This window comes from Kryptolebias marmoratus, linkage group LG5, assembly GCF_001649575.2.
Source record: "Kryptolebias marmoratus isolate JLee-2015 linkage group LG5, ASM164957v2, whole genome shotgun sequence".
In the NCBI taxonomy this organism is placed as follows: domain Eukaryota; kingdom Metazoa; phylum Chordata; class Actinopteri; order Cyprinodontiformes; family Rivulidae; genus Kryptolebias; species Kryptolebias marmoratus.
In genome coordinates this window covers 20,651,632-20,672,783 of record NC_051434.1, presented here as the reverse complement: position 1 = coordinate 20,672,783, position 21,152 = coordinate 20,651,632, and positions in this window count along the sequence as shown.

Genomic DNA, 21,152 nt, shown 5'->3' with positions numbered 1-21,152 from the left:
CAGGACCTGTAAGAAACAAAGAGACACTATTCACTCACTCAACCAATCTACGCTGAACCAAGATTGTACCCGAGACTCACCCAGCTCCTCTTGCTTTTCAGACTGCTCCTGATCCCGGCTCACTGTACATTTAACGCACCCTGTAAATAAACTCACTTACCTTAAGTTCTGTCTCCGTGTCTGGTTTTGGTTTCGCTCTCTGGACAAACAAACCTGGTTTCATGTCAGAGGCCTGCAAGTGACTCCGAGCCAGAACAGGAAGAGCTGAAGGAGCATTTGGAGCGGGTGGCAGCTGTGACGTCAGTGAAGCTCCGGAGCTTTGTGCAACTAAAGGGGGCACCCTAAAAATATGTAACTGGACACTGAATTTGAAGTAGAAACAGTGAAATGGTTTGTAAATAGTTTGTGTGGCAGTAGTTTGTGAGTAGTTTGTTTCAATGTAATTACTTTTTCATATTTTTTCAGTAAATACACGTTTTGACAAACTGAACTTGTTTTGGGACATTTTTTATTATGTGCTTCAGAAAAAATAAGTATTTTATTGTGTTTATTTATCCTCTACTGTAAAATATTCGTATTAAGAGTGACTTCATTTGCAGAACAGGATTCGTCTCAGCGTCACCTTTCATTTGAGCCTTCACTGATGCCTGTATGTTGAAGCATGTAGGAGTTAGAGCTTTCTGAAGTTACATATCCATTTGGCACAGTTTGGCACAGTTTAGGTAGGACCTGGACTTTCCCTCAGAAAAACATCTCCATTATAGTGATTCTTTTGTGCTAATTTTCTAAAATTTGAACTCCACGACAATAAAATATCATTCTACAGCCTCATTTGGTTTTTCCGGTCTCAGCACCCTTCCTCCATGAACAGTAAGTTGATGAAAAAAGAGAAAAATCTAGGAGAGAAAAAAATCCTTGAAATCTCTGTGTTTTTGCTTCAATAACTAATTGGTTAAAGTTACAATCATTTTGACTGCTCAGGCAAAAAATTCAAAGTGTTAACTTCACATAGAGCCTAATCTTTAGTTTGAACCACAAAAGGCTGAAGAATAGCATCTAATTTAATTTGGGTACGTCTTTTCCAGGCTTTTTGAGGTGGAGTGGTAAGGGGTTAAGGCTGGAGGAGGAGAGAGGAGCTTCCTGGGAGTTCTGCTCTGAATGACTTATGGATGATGAAAGGTGTGTACAAAAATGAACGGCTCGCAACCACGTGGCCGCAAACCCACTTTGTGATTTCTTATGGAGTATGTAACACAGGAACATTTTCAGTTTTAAAGAAATGTGTGAGGTAGGGTCGGCCGTACATTTTTATTACATCTCCTGCTGCCTGGTTGGTTGTTTTAGACCCAACATGCCAGGCAGAATGGGAAAGGAGGATTTTATTGTAGTAAAATTGTCTACCCGAAATTGACATGTTTTCTAACATACAGGACAAAAATCTAATTTGTTGACTGAGATAAAAGCTAATGTACATAAATCTGACTATTTTGATGAGCAATAAGCAATAGGAATAAACTAAACAAACTAAACAAAATGACTTTAAACTCAAGAAATTACAGTTTCTAGGAACATGAAGAGTTGATGCTGAATTCTGCTGAAGAATGAAACAACTACTTTTGAAACAAGCCGAACAGAATATAAAATTAAGGAAAAAGTAGCTCAAAGTTAAAAATTAACAAGAGCAGAGCTAGAAGTTAAAATTAGCCAAACCATAGATGAAAGTTAAAAACAGCAAAGAGCAGCAAAAGGTAAAGTTAGCAAAATCCAAGCTAAAATTTAAATTTAGATAAAAAGTTGTAAATGTAGCAAAATTATAGCTAAAAGCTAAAATTAGCCATATCATAGCCAAAAGTCACGATTAACAAAACAGTAGCTTTTAGCTAAATGTAGCAAAGCAGTAGCTTAAACAAAAACAAAACAATGTTTCAAAACAGTTGCTAAAAACTAAATGTAGTAGTATGTAACTAAAAAGAAAAAACAGTAACTAAAAGGTAAAGTTATTAAAATATTAGCTTTAATTTAAAATTAACAAAACATTTATAAAAAAGCAAAATCAACAAAACCAAAGCTCAAAGCTTAAAACTAAACGTAGCAAAATAGTTGCTAAAAGCTAAATGTTTCATAACCTCAGACTAAAAGCCAAAATACCTAAAACCATAGCTAAAAGACACAATTAGTAAAACTTTAGTTAAAACCTAATTGTAACAAGACAGTAGCTAAAAGCTAAAGTTAGCAAAATCATAGCTCAAAGCTAAAATTAGCAAGGCAGTAGATAAAACTAGCATAAGAAGATAAAACTATAGCAAGTATGCTGAAGTAGATCTCAGATAACAATGTTTTTGAATGAACTGTAAAAGGCTCAAAAGACAGTTATGAGGATTGGTTTTGTAAATAAAGGCAAAGAAGTGTAAAAATATACACGTTACAAATATTAAAAATCACAGTGCACTATTTCTGATCAAGCCAAATGTTTTAATATAGAATTGTTAAAATCAGAAGTAGTTTGAATGCAACAAACATACAGAGGAAACTAGAAACAGAAAAACAACAATCACCGCTGACTCAGCATTAACACTACTAAGATATCGTGTCAAGGAGTCATGTTTTAAAGGACCTGAGCTGCAGCTTCACAGCATTATGATTGAGTGTGATAACTCTACCCTACATGTTCTACAGTTGAGACAAAAATACACCTTCTATTTATGAGCTAACTGTGGAAAACATCAACTACTTGTGAATATTCCTTATCCACCATAGCTTAGTACATGAGCAAAGAAAATAAACATAGAAATTTCTTTCTTCAAAGTATTTTGTTTTTGGCAAAAACAAACAAGATGTCTCAACTGTACCTGTTTACCCTACATAAAGAAACAGTCTGACTGAGAGTCCCTGTTGGGGCAAAGAGAAGTGCCCTCGGAGCAGCTTGGTGTCCAGGAACCACCACACGGGCCAGTCCTGTTCCAGAACATCTCAGGGTGAGCTTCCATTTCAGTCCAGATTCTGAGGACTTCAGACCTCTTCAGGCTGACTTATCAGGACAACCCTGACAACGTTTGTCAGGAGATCCACTCACCTTTCGAAAGACTTAATCCAGCCGTGGCATATCTCAAGATCTGACCTCCAAGCGGCCTGATGGTTCTGGGAAACAAATACAGAATTCCCTTTGTGAGGGTGGGAAGGAAACAGCATTTATACACAAGCTTGGAGGGGAAAGAGAGAGAGAAAGAGAGAAAGAAACAGATAAGAAATGTGTCAATAAATGTGGAGGACGCTGACTTGGCCTCAGGTGGGCGGTTATCTGTAGGCTGATCAGCACAGCTTATATAATTTTTTTTTTTTTCATTTCTATTTTCAATAAGTGTAGAAAATGTGACCCACAGGCTCAAAGCGTGGAGAAGAAGAGGGATTTTTCTTTTTCCTGCATCAACTTTGGAATCTATATGGCTTATTTTAGCCTCTGAGTGTGAAGAAATAACCACTCCGACTCGTAATATTGACTTACTTTTATTATAATCTGTTTATTTAGTGTGTGAAATGATAATAAAAAAAACATTTGGAGGTCTGCAGGTGTGCAGTGATCATAGAAAGAAATAAGTTTAAATTAATAAGTCACAGAATCTTTGTTTTGATAAAAACTTCCTGTTTCAGTCATCTTGGAGTTTTTTTTTCCTCTGATTCGTGTTTATGACTGCTTATTTTTTTTAAAAGGAAACACATTATGAATCAGCTTAGTTTTTAATCTCACCCAGAAACCATTAAAAAGCAGCTCAAACGCTCTAATCTGCCGCGCAAAACAGACACTTATTTATAGCTATAACCCTTCCATCTGCTGCTTCCTGTCTTCACAAACAAAATCTCACATGGTCTCAGAGACAAACATTAGAGAGAAAAAGTAATAATTCAAGGCCTAGCATTCCTTGAATGAATGCATGTCACCCGCAAACTTACATCATCTTAGATTGAAAAAAGGCTGAGTTCTAGTCGTCTTGGTCAAATCTTGAAACTGACATTATGTGTGATCTTGTGATACTGCAAGATGTTACACTCAGAGTACGTGTTGTGGATGACTCATTAAAGTTTAGCTTAATATCTGTAAACTTCTCTGAGGTATAGCTGTTTTTGTGTTGGCTAATATTGATTAGCTGTAGTGGCCACCTTGAATTAGATTAACTCCAGAAGTTAATCAGTTGAAGATGTGCATCCAATCATTACTTTCTGAGACTTACATTAAAATCCACCCAGCAGCTCATGAGATATTTTGCTAACAGACAAACAAGCTTGACTCCAACAGGTAATGCTAAAGCTATAAGCAAGGATCTTGTGTAATGAATAGTACTTGGAGTATGTGTGGTAAATACCTCTCAGCTACTTCCTCATCTAATATTAACTCAATGTCTGTAAAATTGACTGAGTTATAGCCATTTTTGTCTTTACAAAGGTCAGTTAGCTGGGGAAGCCATCTTGAATTGGACTTTTTCCAAAGATTAATTAGTTGTAGAGGTACATCTGATGATTATTTCCAGAAGGTTTCATTAAAATCCATCTAGTGGTTCATAAGATATTTTGCTAACAGACAGATTTCTCCAAATAGTTAATGCCAAATATTTAACAAAGATACTTCACAATGTATTAGTGCTAAAAATATGTGCTGCAGATCACTTTCAGCTACTACCACATCAAATTTTAGCTCAACGTGTAAAATTGACCGAATTATAGTCATCTATGTGGTTTTAAGGTCAGTTGGCTGTGGCAGCCATGTTGAATCAAGCTGACTCCAAAAGTGAGTCAGCTTGATTTGTAGTTGTAAAGCTGAGTTGTAGATGTACATCCAATGATTATTTCCTGAAAGTTTTATTAAAATACATCCAGTGGTTCATAAAATATTTTGGTAACAAACACACACACACACAGACATTGTCTCCTGCTGCAATTCATAGAATTTTACATCAGCATGGGTGTGAATTAAAAAATAAATCCATTCTGTTACAGAGGTGGAAGAAAATGAGCAAGTGTTAGTTTAATCAGAGGGGAATGGTCTTCCTGTCAGAACCCACTGAACCTGATGTCACCTACACGTAGAGAGCCCGCTCAGCCCCCTGGGTTCACCTGTGCTGCCTTTTCAGACCCGGCCTGTCTGAAAACCAAAGAGGGACCTGATGCAGTTTAAATGGAAACTCGTCATTTGCCTCCCAGTTTCAGCTCCTGATGGTGACCGGTCTGAACTTCACGTCGCCGCATGAACAGGCAGACTGCAAACAGAAGGGCAACACTGCCTCCTTGTGGCCAAGTCCAGTAGTTTCAACAGATAGCAAAAAAAAGCATTTGATGTTCAGCTCTGCTTACAGCGTCCTAAAACCTTTGCCTCGAGTGGTTCCTGTTGAAAGCAAATCATTTCTAATTAAAACCAGTGAATATTGCCTCATGTTCAACAACAGGCTGTTTTTATTACAATCCACCACATCCAGCAGTCCTCCATGTGTTAAATAAGCCCCAAATATAAAATCTAAAGCATGAGCAGTGAAGGATATAAGCTTTATTTGCCAACCCATCCTGGTTGGAGCTGCCGTGCCTGGCTCAGCGGTTGTAAGTTCTGGAGGTTTGGTCCATCTCAGCGAAGACGGGGTGAAGGCTGGTGAGGGATGAGAGTCCGAGTGCGAACAGCAGGTACCAGCCAGATGGAGACAGGATCCAAAGAACACCAGTGAACAAAGCGACAAGGATGTTGCCGTTGTTCATCCGTTTCCCTGCTTTTTGCTGTCCTGGGCCTCGTGTTTGAGGCACGTGCCTAAATCAGACTCTAGTCGGAGCTTGACTCACCATTGAGCTCTACACGTCTCCCTGCTAAAGAGCAAAGTCCAGGGTGTCCTGGTCTAGAGGTCTCGACAGGGTTTTAACAAAGAGCCGTGCTTGGAGGCTTGGTGTGAGGGGTCTGTGTCCTGGTGAGCCACAGTCCAGATTCAAACCTCAGAACTCCCATCTCTCTAGGTTTTGCTTAAGAATAATCTCGATGTCGCACAGTGGAAATCTGCTTTTACTTTTTAAAGTGTGGTTTTTATTGTTGGGTGTTTTTGTTGCATGTTTGTATTTTTTTTTATCCACTGTGGACTCTGAGGGCTAAATTGCTGATGCCAGCCACCTGTGCGGGGTGGGCGTGCCGGGAGGCAGTGTATCCGGGACCTGCCAGACGTTGGCGGTGGATTTTAAAGGGCAGAGGACTTCACATTGACAGTGAGAGGCAACCGGGAAGGGGGCTCGTTGCAGGGGGCTCGTTGCAGGGGGCTGCGGCCCCGAGCGAGCAAGAGGTTTGCACCGAAGGATCCAATCAGTGGAACGACGTGTCGGATCGACAGCGGGCAGAGGGGGAACTCTGCCCTGGTCCGTAAGTAACTTTCCACTGATTGTCTGCAGGGACCGTTTAAAGTGTAAATAGGACATCCGCCTCTCGGTGATCGCTATTCTGGCCCAGGTGTTTTGTCCCAACAGGATGCCTTGGGGGTGGCGCTTTGCGTGGAGCGACTGGAGTGAGCTGCGACAACCGCAGGAGGCGGTGGAATCGGGGCTGTGACGTCAGACTGAATGGAGCGCAGGATTCGCTGTTCGAATCGGACTCTGTGGACGTTGCCCTTGAAGGACAATTTTAGCTTGTTCAGGACTGGAACATTTTAATACTCTTTTATTGTGTTTTTACTCTCATTGATTGAGAAAGAAAACTGAGCATTTTTACCCCTTTTGGGAATAAAAATCCTGATTGATTGAACTGTCCTCCCTTGGTGCTGTGTAACTGTTTTCCTCCTTGTTGTCTGGGAACCTGTGATGCCCAGCTGGCATTAAGCTGGGTGTTACATCTACACAATCAAATATGAGTATTGACACTGTGCTAAATAAACAGCTTTAGGTAATACATAGTAACAATCGGGTCCATCATGGCAGAAACACAGCTGACGTCACAGGCCTGGGAACACCTTGGGCTCCTTCAGGGATGGAGGGGTAGATGGATGGATATTTTTAAAGACAAAAAGTGGGTGGATGCTCTCTAAATGTTTCTGAACTCTTTGGTAAGCGGAAGAATAAAAACCATCTCTGCTGCTGTCATTCTTCTCCAACAAAGCTCAGGCTGACGCATTGTTCTTCCTCCTCAGAGCTTCCTCCGGTCACAAAGAGGGGCTTATTGTGGCTCCTAAATGGATCGCTCTCACCTATTCAACAGAATGCCAATCTATCAGCTGCATTGATCACATATCAACAGCTGTGAAAGTGCAGACTTCGGTCTCCTCTGCTGGAAGTGTTGGAAAAAGAAACCTAATGAGAAACTGTCAGCAGCCCACAGGTAAACAAATCAATGGCACCCAGCAGCTCCCAAGGTCGACACACACACACACACACACACACACACACACATCAACACAGTAACAATGTTTTTTGTTCTATTCTGGTTTCACGTTTTAAAATAAAGTTCTGATTTGTGTATTTGGCTTCTCCGTGTTTTTCTCCTGGTCTTTGACTGAGGCTAATCAAACTCATTCTGATCTTGGTGTATAACACAGTTCTGTCAATTGTCAGGCTTTTCATTAAAAAAAAAATTAAAATCTTAAAAAAAAAAAAGACAGCAGAAAACACCACAAAGTGCTCCTTTAAGTCTGCACCTAAACACATGCCGTTAGTGTGTCAGTTCTTTCTGTTTTCAGAAAGAAGGAGTCGGAGTCGGATAAAGCAGCCTGAGTTAGTCCAGGATGTGTGTGTGTGGTGAGAGTTGTTCAGTCTGTGCACCTACACACCAGTGAGAGACCCAAGGTCAACAGCAGTAATTATTCTGTGGGAAGTGTGTTGGTCTTCAGTGGGTGATTTCATTTCCTGCCATTAGCCACAGCGATTAAACACAGCAGCAGTGATAGTGTGATAGCATCAGCAGGCAGCCGACAGCCATGGGCTCATCTCTGTACGCTCTCATATTCTCTAAATGCTGCTTTGCATCACTTAAACTCCCCATCGGGGTTGGTTGTCTGAATACGTTGAAGACTTTCTCAGCTCTGCTCTTGATAAGCAAATACTCTTATAGAAACACACCAGTCTTTGACATTTCATATGTGTAAATATGTCCATAGTACAGGTTATCTGCTCCTGATTCAGCTACAAAAACACAGCTTTATCACCTGCAACCATGAAAGGCGATTAGCTGTGGCGGCCATCTTGAATCAAGTTGACTCCGGTGCGTACTCAGCTGTAGATGAACATCCAGTGGGAACTTTCTGAAAGTTCCAATCAAATCCGTTCAGTGGTTCATGAGCTACTTTGCTGTTGGTACAGAGAAACACGTGCACACGGGCAAACAATTGATCACCTGTTAGCAGCAATGGATAAAAAAAAAAGTTCCTCTTGGCAAAATCAAGCAAAGACAATCTGTTGGAACCTGTTTAAGGAACAAACTCAATGACCCCACAGCAGAATGGTTCTGAGCTCCTCCTTCTGCTCTTTGTCTGCGCTCTTTGATTACTACCCATGTAATTTCACATAGCTCACCTTGTAGGGTGTTTTCCACATTAGTGAAGGAGATCGGAGAGAGAGCAGGCTGAACATGTACGACCAGTATAAACCAGCTAAACAAGGAAAAATAAAAGGCATCAGAAAAAAATACTCTTCTAAAATCTGAGTTTGCCTGCTCCCAACACAGCGAAGGTATCCCTGTTTGATTTATAATGGGCTCTAGAACATCCTTTGAACTGCAGTTTTGAAGTGACAAACTGATCCTGTTTGATAAAACGGATCAAAGACTCAATTTTCTGCCTGTCTGATGTTTAAGAATCAGAACTGACTGTCAGAGGTCTTTGTTTCAGCGGTCCTGCAGGGACATCCATTTATGTTTTCTCTAAAGCTCCTGGTCTCTTCTCTGTAAGAGCTGGATCACAGTCTGTCCAGGACTTAGACTGGACTGGTCCTCTCAAACAAACAAACAAAAAAACCCTCAAGTGTTGCACTTTCTGCTTCAGCTGGATCTGTGACTGAGCTTCATCAATCACGAGGAAACTGTTCAGGCGCTGTAAAGTTTTATCAGCCTGTCTGGTTCGGGGTGATAATCCTGCACTTGTCTTATTTTAGACAGAAGCTGTCCAAGGAAAAGTAAGAAACCAGAAATAAGGCGACAAGTATTGTATTGTATTTATTTATTCAGCAGATTAATAGTCCACTAACTTATAAAAGAATTGCATATCAGTGTTTCCACAAAGATGACTGGTAGTGTAGTGCACTGGCAGAAGGATGTGACAACATTGCAATAAGACTGTTCTGGGAGCTGCACAAACGACATATACACGTATATATCAAATTTCTCATGAGTGCCTGGAATGTCCTGAGATGTGCAGTACAAAACATCTCACTTGCACTACTGAACCTGGGTTTCTTAAGCAGAAGTCTCAGGGAGACATTATTAGCAACCTTTAGCTTCTGCATACTAGCTTTTTAAAATTTACACCACAAGGGGGCTGTGTACAGAGATGTAAGGTAAGCTTTGAATAAATGTATCTTCACGTCTTCTGAGCACATATGAAATTTCCTCACCAGGATGTTTGCCTGGGCATACAGTAAGAGCACTGCCGATATATGTCATCATCATCACAGAGCTGGTCTGTGATGTAGTGACCAAGATATTTAGTTTTTGTACAGACATTTAACTTCCCCGACAAACACAAATCTGGAAAATAAAGTTTGTCTGCTTTATTCCTGCATATTAACACAACAGTTTTCTTAGTATTGTATTGCACATTATATCTCAACCCATAATCAGAGCAGATATTCAGTAGCTGCTGAAAACCAGCACTGCTGGGTGAGAGAATAGCCAGATCATCAGAATCCATAAAGTGATTAACCACAGTATCACCAACCATACATCCAGTTTTATGAAAAAAAATAATAAATATTTTTGACAAGTCACCCATGTTCAAATTAAACAGAGCAGGTGAAAGAAGCCGACCCTGGCGCACACAATTACTCACACCAAAAGAGGCAAAAATGTTATTGCTCCATTTTACGTGCAATTTCTGATTAGAATACCAGTAAACTAAGATTCTTATGATGCTGTCTGGAACACTTTTCTGTTTTAATTTATCAAACAACTTGAAGTGTTTGATCCTTTTATATGCTTTTACGGCCTCTTTAAGACCAAAAATATCAGTTCCCAACTCGGCTTTGAAACCAAGTGTTCTTGTAAAGCTACAAATCTTTGTGTCCACAGTGGGTTATGCATGTAGGCTGCTCTCCATTTTTAAATGATCATTTTCAACAGTTTCACAGAAACCTTTTTGTTTTTTTAGAATTTTTTTTTACCATCATTCTCTGACACAATTTAGAATAAATGCAATGTACATTTCTGTGGTGAAATTATTATAAAAATAAGTGATTATTGCATTTAACATGTGATTATTTTATAACTCTCCTGTAAACATGTATATATCTAGACCTCCGATCGGAACCAGAAATCGAAGTCCAAACAGTACCTGTTTCCCTGTAAACTGATTTCAGTACAATTTTTTAGTCCCTCCACCTCCATGTAAACAAACAAAATACTGCACTTGGTAAAATAAAATAAAAAACAAACATTTCAGACAATAATCTTTCTCAGGCAATGACTCTTGCTAATTCATGTAGTTCTTATCTTGCTGCTGTTTGTTCAAATATTAATTTTTCTAGTACATTTAACTGTAATTAGTTCTTTCATGCCTAAAAGAGAAGTCATGTGACACACTGACTGTGTGCAGGAGAGTAGGTGGGACTTAAAGCCCCACATCACTACTGCACAGACACTGGTGCCAAAAACAAAAATACAATCTAGCAGCTTCTGTAAACTGGGTCCTGCTGACTTCAATACTCAACAGAGAAGGCTCACTTGTTGTCATGAAAGGACATCTTGTCATGATGTCAAGACTTAGTGTTTTTCTAATTCCAGGTCCAGAACATTTTGTGATGATCTAACTAATTTGTGGTCTCATAAAGAGGAAGGAATTAGACCATAGTCTTCCTCACAACAGGACAGAAGTTCAACAATCATGTTCTTGGATCCTTTTTAGTTGTTTCCACTTACTATTTCTCCCATCTTTTTAGTTTGAGCTCATTCACAAACATCAAGGTACCATGTTCTAAGTATTCTGTTATAGTTAGTAATAGTACATGGTAAGGCTAATATGTTGTAAAGTACATTGAAAGAAGTAAACCAACATGTTACAGTTTGCACTTTGTAATCACACTTTTGCAAATGGCGTACTGAGAGACGTGATTGCAAGAAAAAATACTGTAATGTCACAACATTACTTCTTTACACATATATCACAGCACCTCTCTTTTGTAAGGAAGGATGGATTTCAGGTGTCTGAGAAGGTGCAGACTTAGAGTGGGCAAGCAGGTAAATGTCCAAGGGTATTTGTTTCCTTTTCCAAGTATAGGTGAAGATCTGCATTGCAGGACCATCAGAGGAGAGGATAAGGAATCTTCGGAAACCATCAACTCACTAGGAGGACACGATCCAGCTGTCAGGAGAACAAAAGAGGAGTACTGGCAAGGAGCATAAAACCACAGGTAAGTACTAAAAGGGGTTTTCTCTAGAAAGTAAATCAAAAACACTAATGTCGTCCTTAAAGAGCATCAGGGTGACACTCCGATCAGGCACCAACTGAGTTTCAGAGAAGATCTTAAAAAGGCAGTGCTGATGAGGGTGATTGGACACAGGTGTGAGTAATCGGCTGGAAGTGGGCAGTGCAACTTAGTTTGCTCACAGCTCCACGTGGAGGGGAAGAAGAAAGGGAAAAAAGAGGGGAAAGAGAGAGTGTGGAAAGGCAGGAATCTTAACAAATGGTACTAGCTGCTTACTGTGCCCACTGCTGCTGGTATAAAAAAGTTAATTTCATTTAATTTAATTGTTAAATTCAGGTGTTTCAGTCAGACCCTCTGTCATAGGTGTATGAAATCAAGCACCCAGCTATTCAGTCTCTATTTACAAAAGATTCCCAAAGAGGGCCAGACCTTTTTTATTTGTCACACAGTGTATAAGAATTTCTGCAGCGTCACCCAAGTCCAAAATATCACAATGCCTGACAATGAACTGTCAGTGGCAGTCTGGGTCTTCTATCATAATCTCAAACCTGTGATATCTCTTACCTGTGTCCTCTTCAACCTTTGAGGGACAAAGGTCCATGTTTTTGTGTGGTAGGACACAACTCCAGCATCGGGCAGCACATCCTTCTCTGTCTCTGCAGGTCTTTTGGGACCTCTTAGGTGACTGTGTCATTTGAGCTCAGGATGGGACGGTGGGAGCTCCTCCAGCCTGCTGCCTGCCTGCCTGCCCCACTTCCTCCATGCTCAGTCGACATTGATCCTCCAGCAGCGGCACCGTGTCCCAGAGAGGAGTAAGTAGATATACCTTGTTGCCTCCAACAATCTTTCTGCCTCTGTAGGGACAGGTCGTGGTAAATTAATAGTGTGCTTGCAGCGACTGGATATTGGTAATGTATTTCCTATTGATGGAGTGAGATAACATGAGTAGCTTCAGCCTTACTTAACACAAAACAAAACTCCTCTAAACCCTTTCAGGAGGACTGTTGTGAACAGAGATTTATTTAAAGCTTTCTAGCCAACCACAACAGGGATAATTTAGGTCACAAACACTGATAAACAATGTCTTACTTACTAATCTTCATACAACTCACACATATAAGCAACATTTTTTAGACTATTGGTGGTAAAATAAATAAATAAATTAAAAAAAAAATATATATATATATATATATATTGTCAGGACATGGTGAAAGTGTGGCGAACCCAATACGCAGACTCATCTAAAAAAAAAAAAAAGATTTATTTAAAATAACAAAACCAGAAAACAAACGGCTGACGTGGCAGCAAAACAAATTATAACAAAAATCCAAAACGGCAAGGCAAGATGGGACAAGGTGTAACCAGAGACAAACAACAAACCATGGACGTACCAGAGACAATGAACAATGAACCAGCAGGGTAGTGGAGAAGCAGACAAGGTTTTAAAGCAGAGGAGGAGTGATTACAGCAGGTGGAGATGGGCATGACATTTAACCAAGTGCAGACAGAGGTGAGGTGAATACTGACAGGAGTACGAAGACAAAATAAACTAAAACAGGGGACAACAAAAGGATGGAGGGCAAGAGGCAAACATCAAACAAAAATCAGTAACAAAAAACCGACCAGGCAAAAGGGCCAGGGGAACACAACAAAAGAAGAACAAAGAAATCAAAGTTCCGGTGGACGGCCCGGGGACCGTCCACTGCGTGGCATGAGCTCTGGGAGCAGCAGACTTGGGCGCAGCAGGCGAGGACCAAGCAGGCGTGGGCGAGGACCAAGCAGGCGTAAGGGGGGCAGGCGTGAGCCGGGCAGACGTGGACCAGGCAGGCGTGAGCCAGACAGACGTGGACCAGGCAGGCGTGAGCCGGACAGACTTGGACCAGGTAGGCATGGCGGAGGCGTCTTCCGGGACCCTCCGGGAGGCAGGCGAGGCAGAAGTGTCTTTTGGGACCCTCAGAGAGGCACAGGAGAAAAAGCTGAGGCAGCGGCGTCGGGCTGACCCACCGGTGGAGCCGAGGCGGCAGCGGCGGCCCCCTCTGGGCCGCTGGCAGACTTGGCAGGTGGAGAGGCGTCGCCGACCTCCTCTGAGGACTTGGCAGGCGGAGAGGCGTCAACCTCCACCCCCTCTGAAGACTTGGCAGGCAGAGAGGCGTCAACCTCCACCCCCTCTGGAGAGGCCTGGCAAGGAGCATCAACCTCGACCCCCTCTGGAGCGGCCTGGCGAGAAGTGTCAACCGCAGTCATGGCAGATTTGGCAGGTATGGCAGACTTGGCAGGCATGACAGACTTGGCAGGCATGGTACACTTGGTATAGGCTGGAGGCTTTGCATAAGCTATAGTGGCGTGGGGCTGGTCACCTACCGGAGAAGCTGTGGTGGCGTGGGGCTGAGGGGTCTGCGGGAGCGACACTGGAGGCTGAGGGGTTCACGGGAGCGGCACTGGAGCTGCACAGGAGGCACTGGGGCCTCTGCAGAGGGCACTGGAGGCACTGGGGGCCCTGCAGAGGGCAATGGAGGCACTGGGAGCGGAGCTGAAGACGTAGCTGGGTTGGATGACTGGGTGGAGGCATGGATTAATTGTCCTTTTAATTGAGTTATTTCATTGAAAAAGTTCATGAATATGGGTATGTTGAGGAGTCCAGGTCGTGATAGCAGGATATTTTCGATTATATTGCAGGTGAGAATGTTGTGTTTAGGAACCAGATTAGTCTTCAGGGAGGTGAACAGTCTTTGAATTTGCAATGAAATGTCCAAGAGTTCTGTTGGGGTTAGCTCAGAGATAAGAAACTGAGAGCTGCAGGATGGGGTTGTGGTGACTGCTGGGCTGATGAGGGCGTGATGGCCGCTGCAGCTGACGGGGGCGTGGTGCCGGCTGCCGCGGCCGGCGGAGACGTGGTAGCCACGGGTGCCGGTAGTGACATAGAAGCTGCCGGTGCCGGAGCGGGCTTGGTGGCTGCCGGTGCCGGAGCGGGCTTGGTGGCTGCCGGTGCCGGAGCGAGCATGGTGGACGCCGCGGCCGGAGAAGGCGAGGAAACTGCCACAGTCACTGCCTTCCTTCATCAACGGCGGCCGCAGGACGCTGAGGTAATGGTGGGCGGAAGACAGGGTCCCTCAAGGACGCTGAGAGAGCGTTGACCAAGGAGCTCCTCCAGGATCTTGGTTTTCTCCCCCTCGGTGAGGGGGACACGGGGAAGTGAGTCTGCTGGGTTCTGTTCAGGCCGGTTCATTCTGTCATAAGTGGGGGAGAGCGAGAGGAACCCAGGGCGCAGATTCACTACGAAAAAACTAAACTTTATTTAAATAACAAAACAGAAAACAGGGCTGGCGTGGCAGCAAAACAACTATAACAAAAATCCAAACAGTAGACAAAGCAAGGCAAAATGAGGAGGGACCAGAGACAGGACATGAACCTAACACCAACAATCAACAATGAACCGGCGGGGAGGTGGAGAAAATTACCAGATTTTAAAGCACAGGAAAATCATGGGAAGTGGGCACAGGTGAGTGATTACAATTACAGACAGGTGGAGATGGGTGTGACAGGAAACCAGAAACTACTGAGCAGAGGACAGATGGATAGTGACAAAACAGAACCAAGGTATAAAGAAGACAAAATAATACAAAGACAAGGACAATAAAGCAAATAAAAGAATCCAACAAGAAAAACCTAAATCATAACAGAACCAAAACCCAGACATATGACATTAAAGACATAAAAACCAGGATGACCCCAAATTTTCTGCTTTTAAACATTACAGTGGCAGTGGTTTTTGGACCTGAGCATCTTAGGAACAAATGTTGCAGCCTTTCACTTCCTCTGGATGGCATCTATTTAGCCTCCAGTTCTAATGTAAAGAACCGTGATATGTATTTTAACCCCTACATTAAAAATGTTGCCAGGACAGGTTTTCTCCACCTACGTAATATCACTAAAATTAGAAACATCTTGTCTCAAAATGATACAGAAAAACTGCTCCATACATTTATCAAGGCTAGGCTGGACTATTGAAATTCTTTATTATCTGGGTGTCCAAAAACACTTTAAAAAGTCTAGTTGATCTAAAATGCTGCTACTGGAGTTAGGAAGAGAGATCATATTTCTCCAGTTTTAGCTTCCCACCATTGGCTTCCTGTCAAATTCAGAAAAGAATTATATTAAAGATTTTATTGTTCCATATTTTCCTAACACACCATGTCACTCTCAGACTGCAGGTTTATTTCTGGTTCCTAAAGTTACTAAAAGTAGAATGGGAGACAGAGCTTTCAGTTCTCAGACTCCTCTCTGGTGGAACCAACTTCCAGTTTCTGTCTGTAAGGCTGACATCCTGTCTACCTTTTAGACCAGGCTGAAGACTTTCCTTTTTGATCAATCCTATAGTTAGGGTTGGCTTGGGTTTCTGGAGTTATTCCTTAGTTCTGCTGCTATAGACTTAGACTGCTGGAGGACAAACTGACCACATTTCCTCCCTCTACTGCTGTCTTTACTTGCTCTACTCTCCATGTTTGTATTTGTATTTATTTTTGTCATTAACATGTTTTTGTTGGGTGAAGGGGAATCATGGAGTATTTTATTCTAATTTTTGTATAAGTTATTTTGCTTTTGTGATTTGCTTATTTTGTTAGTTCTGGGTTATTAGTTATTTAAGTAAGTTGTTATAAGTAAGTTGTTTAAGTAAGTATGTTATTAGTCATTTAAGTAAGCTCTTAAGCTAACTGTGTGTTGAGTTACTTTTTGTTAAATTTGTGAGTAGACATTCCCCTTCATTTTCCCAAGTGTGTCACTCCGGTTAATCAGCTAGTATTTAAGTCCCCTTTGTTTGTTGTGTAGGAGTAGTCAGTATTTTGTTTGAGTAGTTAGTTTGAGGGTTTGCTATGTTAAATCATGATTTTTGGGCTTGAGTTTAGTTTTCCTTGTTTGACCTCTTTTAAGGGCCCTGTAGCAATTGTTTGAATTTTGTTATTTTGGGGAATAATACCTATTTTTCTTTGGAAACCTATTAGTGCGTCCTCGCTCGGTCCCTCGCACATGGTGTCAGAAGTGGTATCTGCCTGTTGGGGGCATAGTTGTTTTTTTTTTGTTTTTGGATATTTAGGGGCAGTTTTGTCTTAATTCTTTTTTTACTTTCTTTTTTTTTTTGAGTCCCTTTTTTTTTCCTGGCACCGTGGAGCCAGGAAAAATAAACCAGCGGAGGAACCATGTGCTGCAGAAGAGAAAATGGAGACTGGAGCTTTTAAGATGGCCTGACTGGGATTTTGCAGGCTTTCATGGGACAGCAGAAGGCACAGGAGGTAAAAATGAACCTAGAATATGTTTGAAAGCTTTAAAACATCAGTTTCAGCTTCTACAAATGGAAGTGCAGACTTTCATATCTCCGCTCCCTGATCCCTTTTGACCTAATCCGGAAACCCAGGAGGATGACAATGAAGATGATCAGCAGGCCCAGACTACATTTGCACCAGTCAATATACCTTCAGGTCAGCCACAATTCTCTCTTAAGCTGAAGTTACAAAAATTGAGAAGTGAAGGTGATATTGAACATTTCATTGTTACATTTGAGAGAATTGCAGCTGCCTGTAGCTGGCCAAAAGCAGACTGGGTTTTCTGCTTCATTCCTCTCCTAACTGGTAAGGCAAGGAGTGCCTATGTTCATATGGATGTTGATGAGACAATGAAATATGATAATGTGAAAGCAGCTATATTGACGAAATATGACATTAATCCAAAGTCTTATAGACAAAGGTTTCGTTCCCTGTATGTTCATCTTGATGGGAGCCCCAAAGAACTTTATGTAAGGCTGAAGGTGCTGTATGGGAAATGGATTCTTTGTTTGGTTTTGTTCCCTCCATCATATGTTTTTGTTTCGCCTGTGTTCGCTACCGTGTCGGTTCCCCTACTGCTGGTGGTGCGGTGTTAAGAAGATCGATCTGACCAGCTTGTTGCCTAAAAGTTAGCCGTTTTGGGCTTGCTTTGTTCGTCTTGTCCGGCCCTGTTTGGCTTGCAATTTTGTTAGCATAACAGCCGTTTTCGGCTCGCTTTTGTTTACTTGTGCTGCTGTGTTCGACAGCCTATATTTTGTTACATTGCAGCCGTTTTCGGGCTTGCTTTTTTACGCTGTGCAGCTGTGCGCCTTGCCTCTATTGCGGCCGTTTTTCATGCTTGCTTTCGGTGGAGTGCAGCAGCGCTACTGCTGCGGGGGAACCCCGGGTGGCGTTTTCTGCTCGACTGGGTTCTCTGGTCTATTCGCTTGTTGACTTAAGTGTCAAGGGTAGCGATTGCAGCATCCGACCTAGTCTTGTAGCGTGAGTGATGGACATGCAGGGCTGCAGAGATTGTTTGGCCCCTCTCCAGTTGGAGGATGGGCATGATCTGTGTCCCTCTTGTTTGGGGCCAGATCATCAAAGGGAGGCCTTGACGGACTCGGCCTGCCCTAATTGTTCTGTTCTGCCCTTGTCCCTGCATACTGTGCGGTTGGCTGACCTTGAAGGTGCCAGCCAGCCTGTGAAAGGTGTGGCTCCGGAGGATTTAGGGCCTCCATGGAAAAGGGCCAAGAAGAGCTCCAGGGACTCGGAGGGCTTATCGGGGCAAGTGGCCCATCTCACTTCTGAGCTGGAGCAGATGGAGGGGCTGCTAGAGTCCCTTAAGGAAGGGCGTGGCCCTGCTCTGACTGGAGACCCTGACCCAGGGCAGAGCATGGTTTCAGGGCTCTCTGTTTTGGAGGATGATACTATCTCTCTAGCAGCGTCTGGTACTGATTTTCAAGGGCAGTTTGAATCTGGCTCTTATATGTCGACAGCCAGTTTATGTACCTCTTCCTGCTCTCAGTCGGAGGAGGACGGTTCAATATTGGGCGCGTTGAAAACCGCTCTTGCTCGGTTGCAGCTGGATGCTCCGCAAGACCAACCTGCTGCTTCCAGCGCCTTCTTTCGGCGTCCTACTACTAGGTCGTCCTTTATGGTTCCCCCATCTGCCGAATATGTGAAGGAGGTTCATGCCTGTTGGGAGGACACTAAGGCCTTTTCCCGGCCGACCTCTAATGGCAGACTCTTGGCGGCCATGCAGGATGCGCCCAAGTTTGGCTTGGGCCACATGCCATCTGTCGAACCTGCCATAGTATCCCTCATTGTGGCGCCAGACGAGGCTTTGAGAACTTGCAGCCTTGGAGTGGTCGGCCCAGGCTACGCATACTATGCAGCAGTTGGCTGGCCTTCACCGCAGACGCTTGCAGCGTCCTGCTGGGGGCGCCTCTGTGTCTTTTTGCGTGCTTATCCAGCCCCCTCTACACCATCTGTGGGGCAGCCGCAGCCTGCTGCAGGGCCTGCTCGGGCCAGTGGGATCTGCCTAGGGATCGGACCTACGTCGCCTCTCAACCCAGGTAGTCCACTCGGTGACCCTCCCACCCTCTTAAGGGTAGGGGGGCTTGGAAATGACGCCTCCAAGCTGGCGGTGGGACATTTTACCCCAGACCAGCTCAGTCGCTGGAACGCGCTCGTTTCCGATCCATGGGTGGTGTCTACACTAAATCGGGGTTACGTGCTGCAGTTCCGCCGTCGTCGTCCGGTTCCTTCTCAGGTCAGGTTGACGGTGATTCACGACCAGGTAAAAGTTCAGGCTCTGAGCCACGAGCGCCATTGCTGGCCAAGGGCGCTATAATGTCTGTCGACCCCCTGCGGGATCCAGGGGGCTTTTACTCAACATATTTTCTAGTTCTGAAAAAGACTGGCGGACTCCGCCCAGTTTTGGACCTGAGAGGGCTGAACGTGTTTTTAAAGACTATCCCCTTTCACATGCTCAGCATCAGGGATGTGCTTCGGACGATCTCCACAGGCGACTGGTTTACCTTGGTCGACTTGAGGGACGCATACTTTCATGTCCCAATTGCACCACACCATTGCCAGTTTCTCTGCTTTGTATTTCAGGGCAAGCATTTTCAGTTCAGATTTCTTCTGTTCGGTCTTTCTCTGTCCCCACGGGTGTTCACTCGGTGCGTGGCAGTGGCCCTGTACCCTCTGCAGGCCATGATTGGCTGATCTGTGCGCCCACAGAAGCTCAGGCGGTTGCAGACACACGTACGTTACTCCACAACAAAGATCTGTTGGGTCTTTGTGTGAACTGGCAGAAGAGCAACCTAGTTCTTTCTCAGGAGGTTACGTTTCTTGGGATCACGTTGGACTCCCTCACTATGACTGCTTGTCCATCGCCTCAGCGTGTCGAGGGCATTCTGCAAATGCTGCCCGCCTTTTTACCCGGCCGAACACCCCCCTTCGTTGCTTACCTTCGTATGTTGGGCAAGCTGACTGCTGCGGCTACAGTGGTACCCCTGGGACTATTGTCCCTCAGCAGCCTGGGGCTGGACCCATCTCATGCATTGCACCGATGCAGGAAACTGCAAGTGTCCCCTCAGTGTCTTGCATCACTGGCTCAGTGGCGAGATGCAGTGTTAATGACGAGGGGGGTTCCACTGGGCTCACTGCTGTCTCAACGAGAGGTTATCTCTACCGACGCATCCACCACAGGATGGGGGGTGTCGTGGCAGCAACAGATTGCCCAGGGGGCATGGTCTCTGCGGGAAAAACTACAGCACATCAATGCCTTGGAGTTGGAGGCCGTGCGGTGGGCACTACAGCATTTCTTCCCAGGCCTGCGTGGGAGACATGTGCTGGTGCGGAAAATACTGCCGTAGTCTTTTATATCAACCATCAGGGGGAAACACGGCCAATAACATTGCTGAGCCAGAAGCTTTTGACCTGGGCAGCCCCTCTTTTGGGATATATGTCAGACGCACAGCTTCTCTGTGGCAGTTTGATAGTCTGTTTATTTGCTATGCTGGGCCCTGCAAAGGGCAAGCCCTTTCGAAGCAGTGTCTTGCACGTTGGATTGTGGATGTGGTGGTACAGGCATATGTTCTAGACGGCCACCAACCCCCTGCTGGTGTACGGTGCCATTCCACCTGGGGCATTAGTGTGTCATGGGCCGCTATAAATGGGGTCCCTCTGGAGGCTATATGTATAGCTGCCTCCTGGTCATCCCCAAATACCTTTGCTAGGTTCTACAGGGTTAATGTGGCTGCCTTTCACCCACTGGAGGGAATCCTATCCCAGCACTCATCATCATCCCAATGAGGTGGGAATGTTTTGGATTGTTCTTCTTGTGTGATTCCTCAGGACTCTGTTGGTAATCATCATCCAGTGCTTTAAGCATCGCCTCTGGCAGTCAGTAGGGATGAAATAGAACGAGAGTTACAACTGTAACTGTGGTTCTATGAATCCCAGATGACCGCCAGAGCGCTAGCTCCCTCGGAATCGTCGTGTTTTGCAAGAAGATTAAAGGGACTGGGCTACCACTGTCATGTGATTATATAGGCTACAGGTGTCACCGGGGGTCACACATGACCATGTTGATATAAGGTACTCAACCTGTGCATGTGCAACAGTGATTATTCAGTGCTTTAAGCACCGCCTCTGGCGGTCATCCGGTATTCATAGGACCTCAGTTACAGTTGTAACTCTTGTTATTGTTTTCCTTTATATTGTTTCTGCCTTTTGTGTTCATGTCATTATTCACTTCTCAGTTTATCA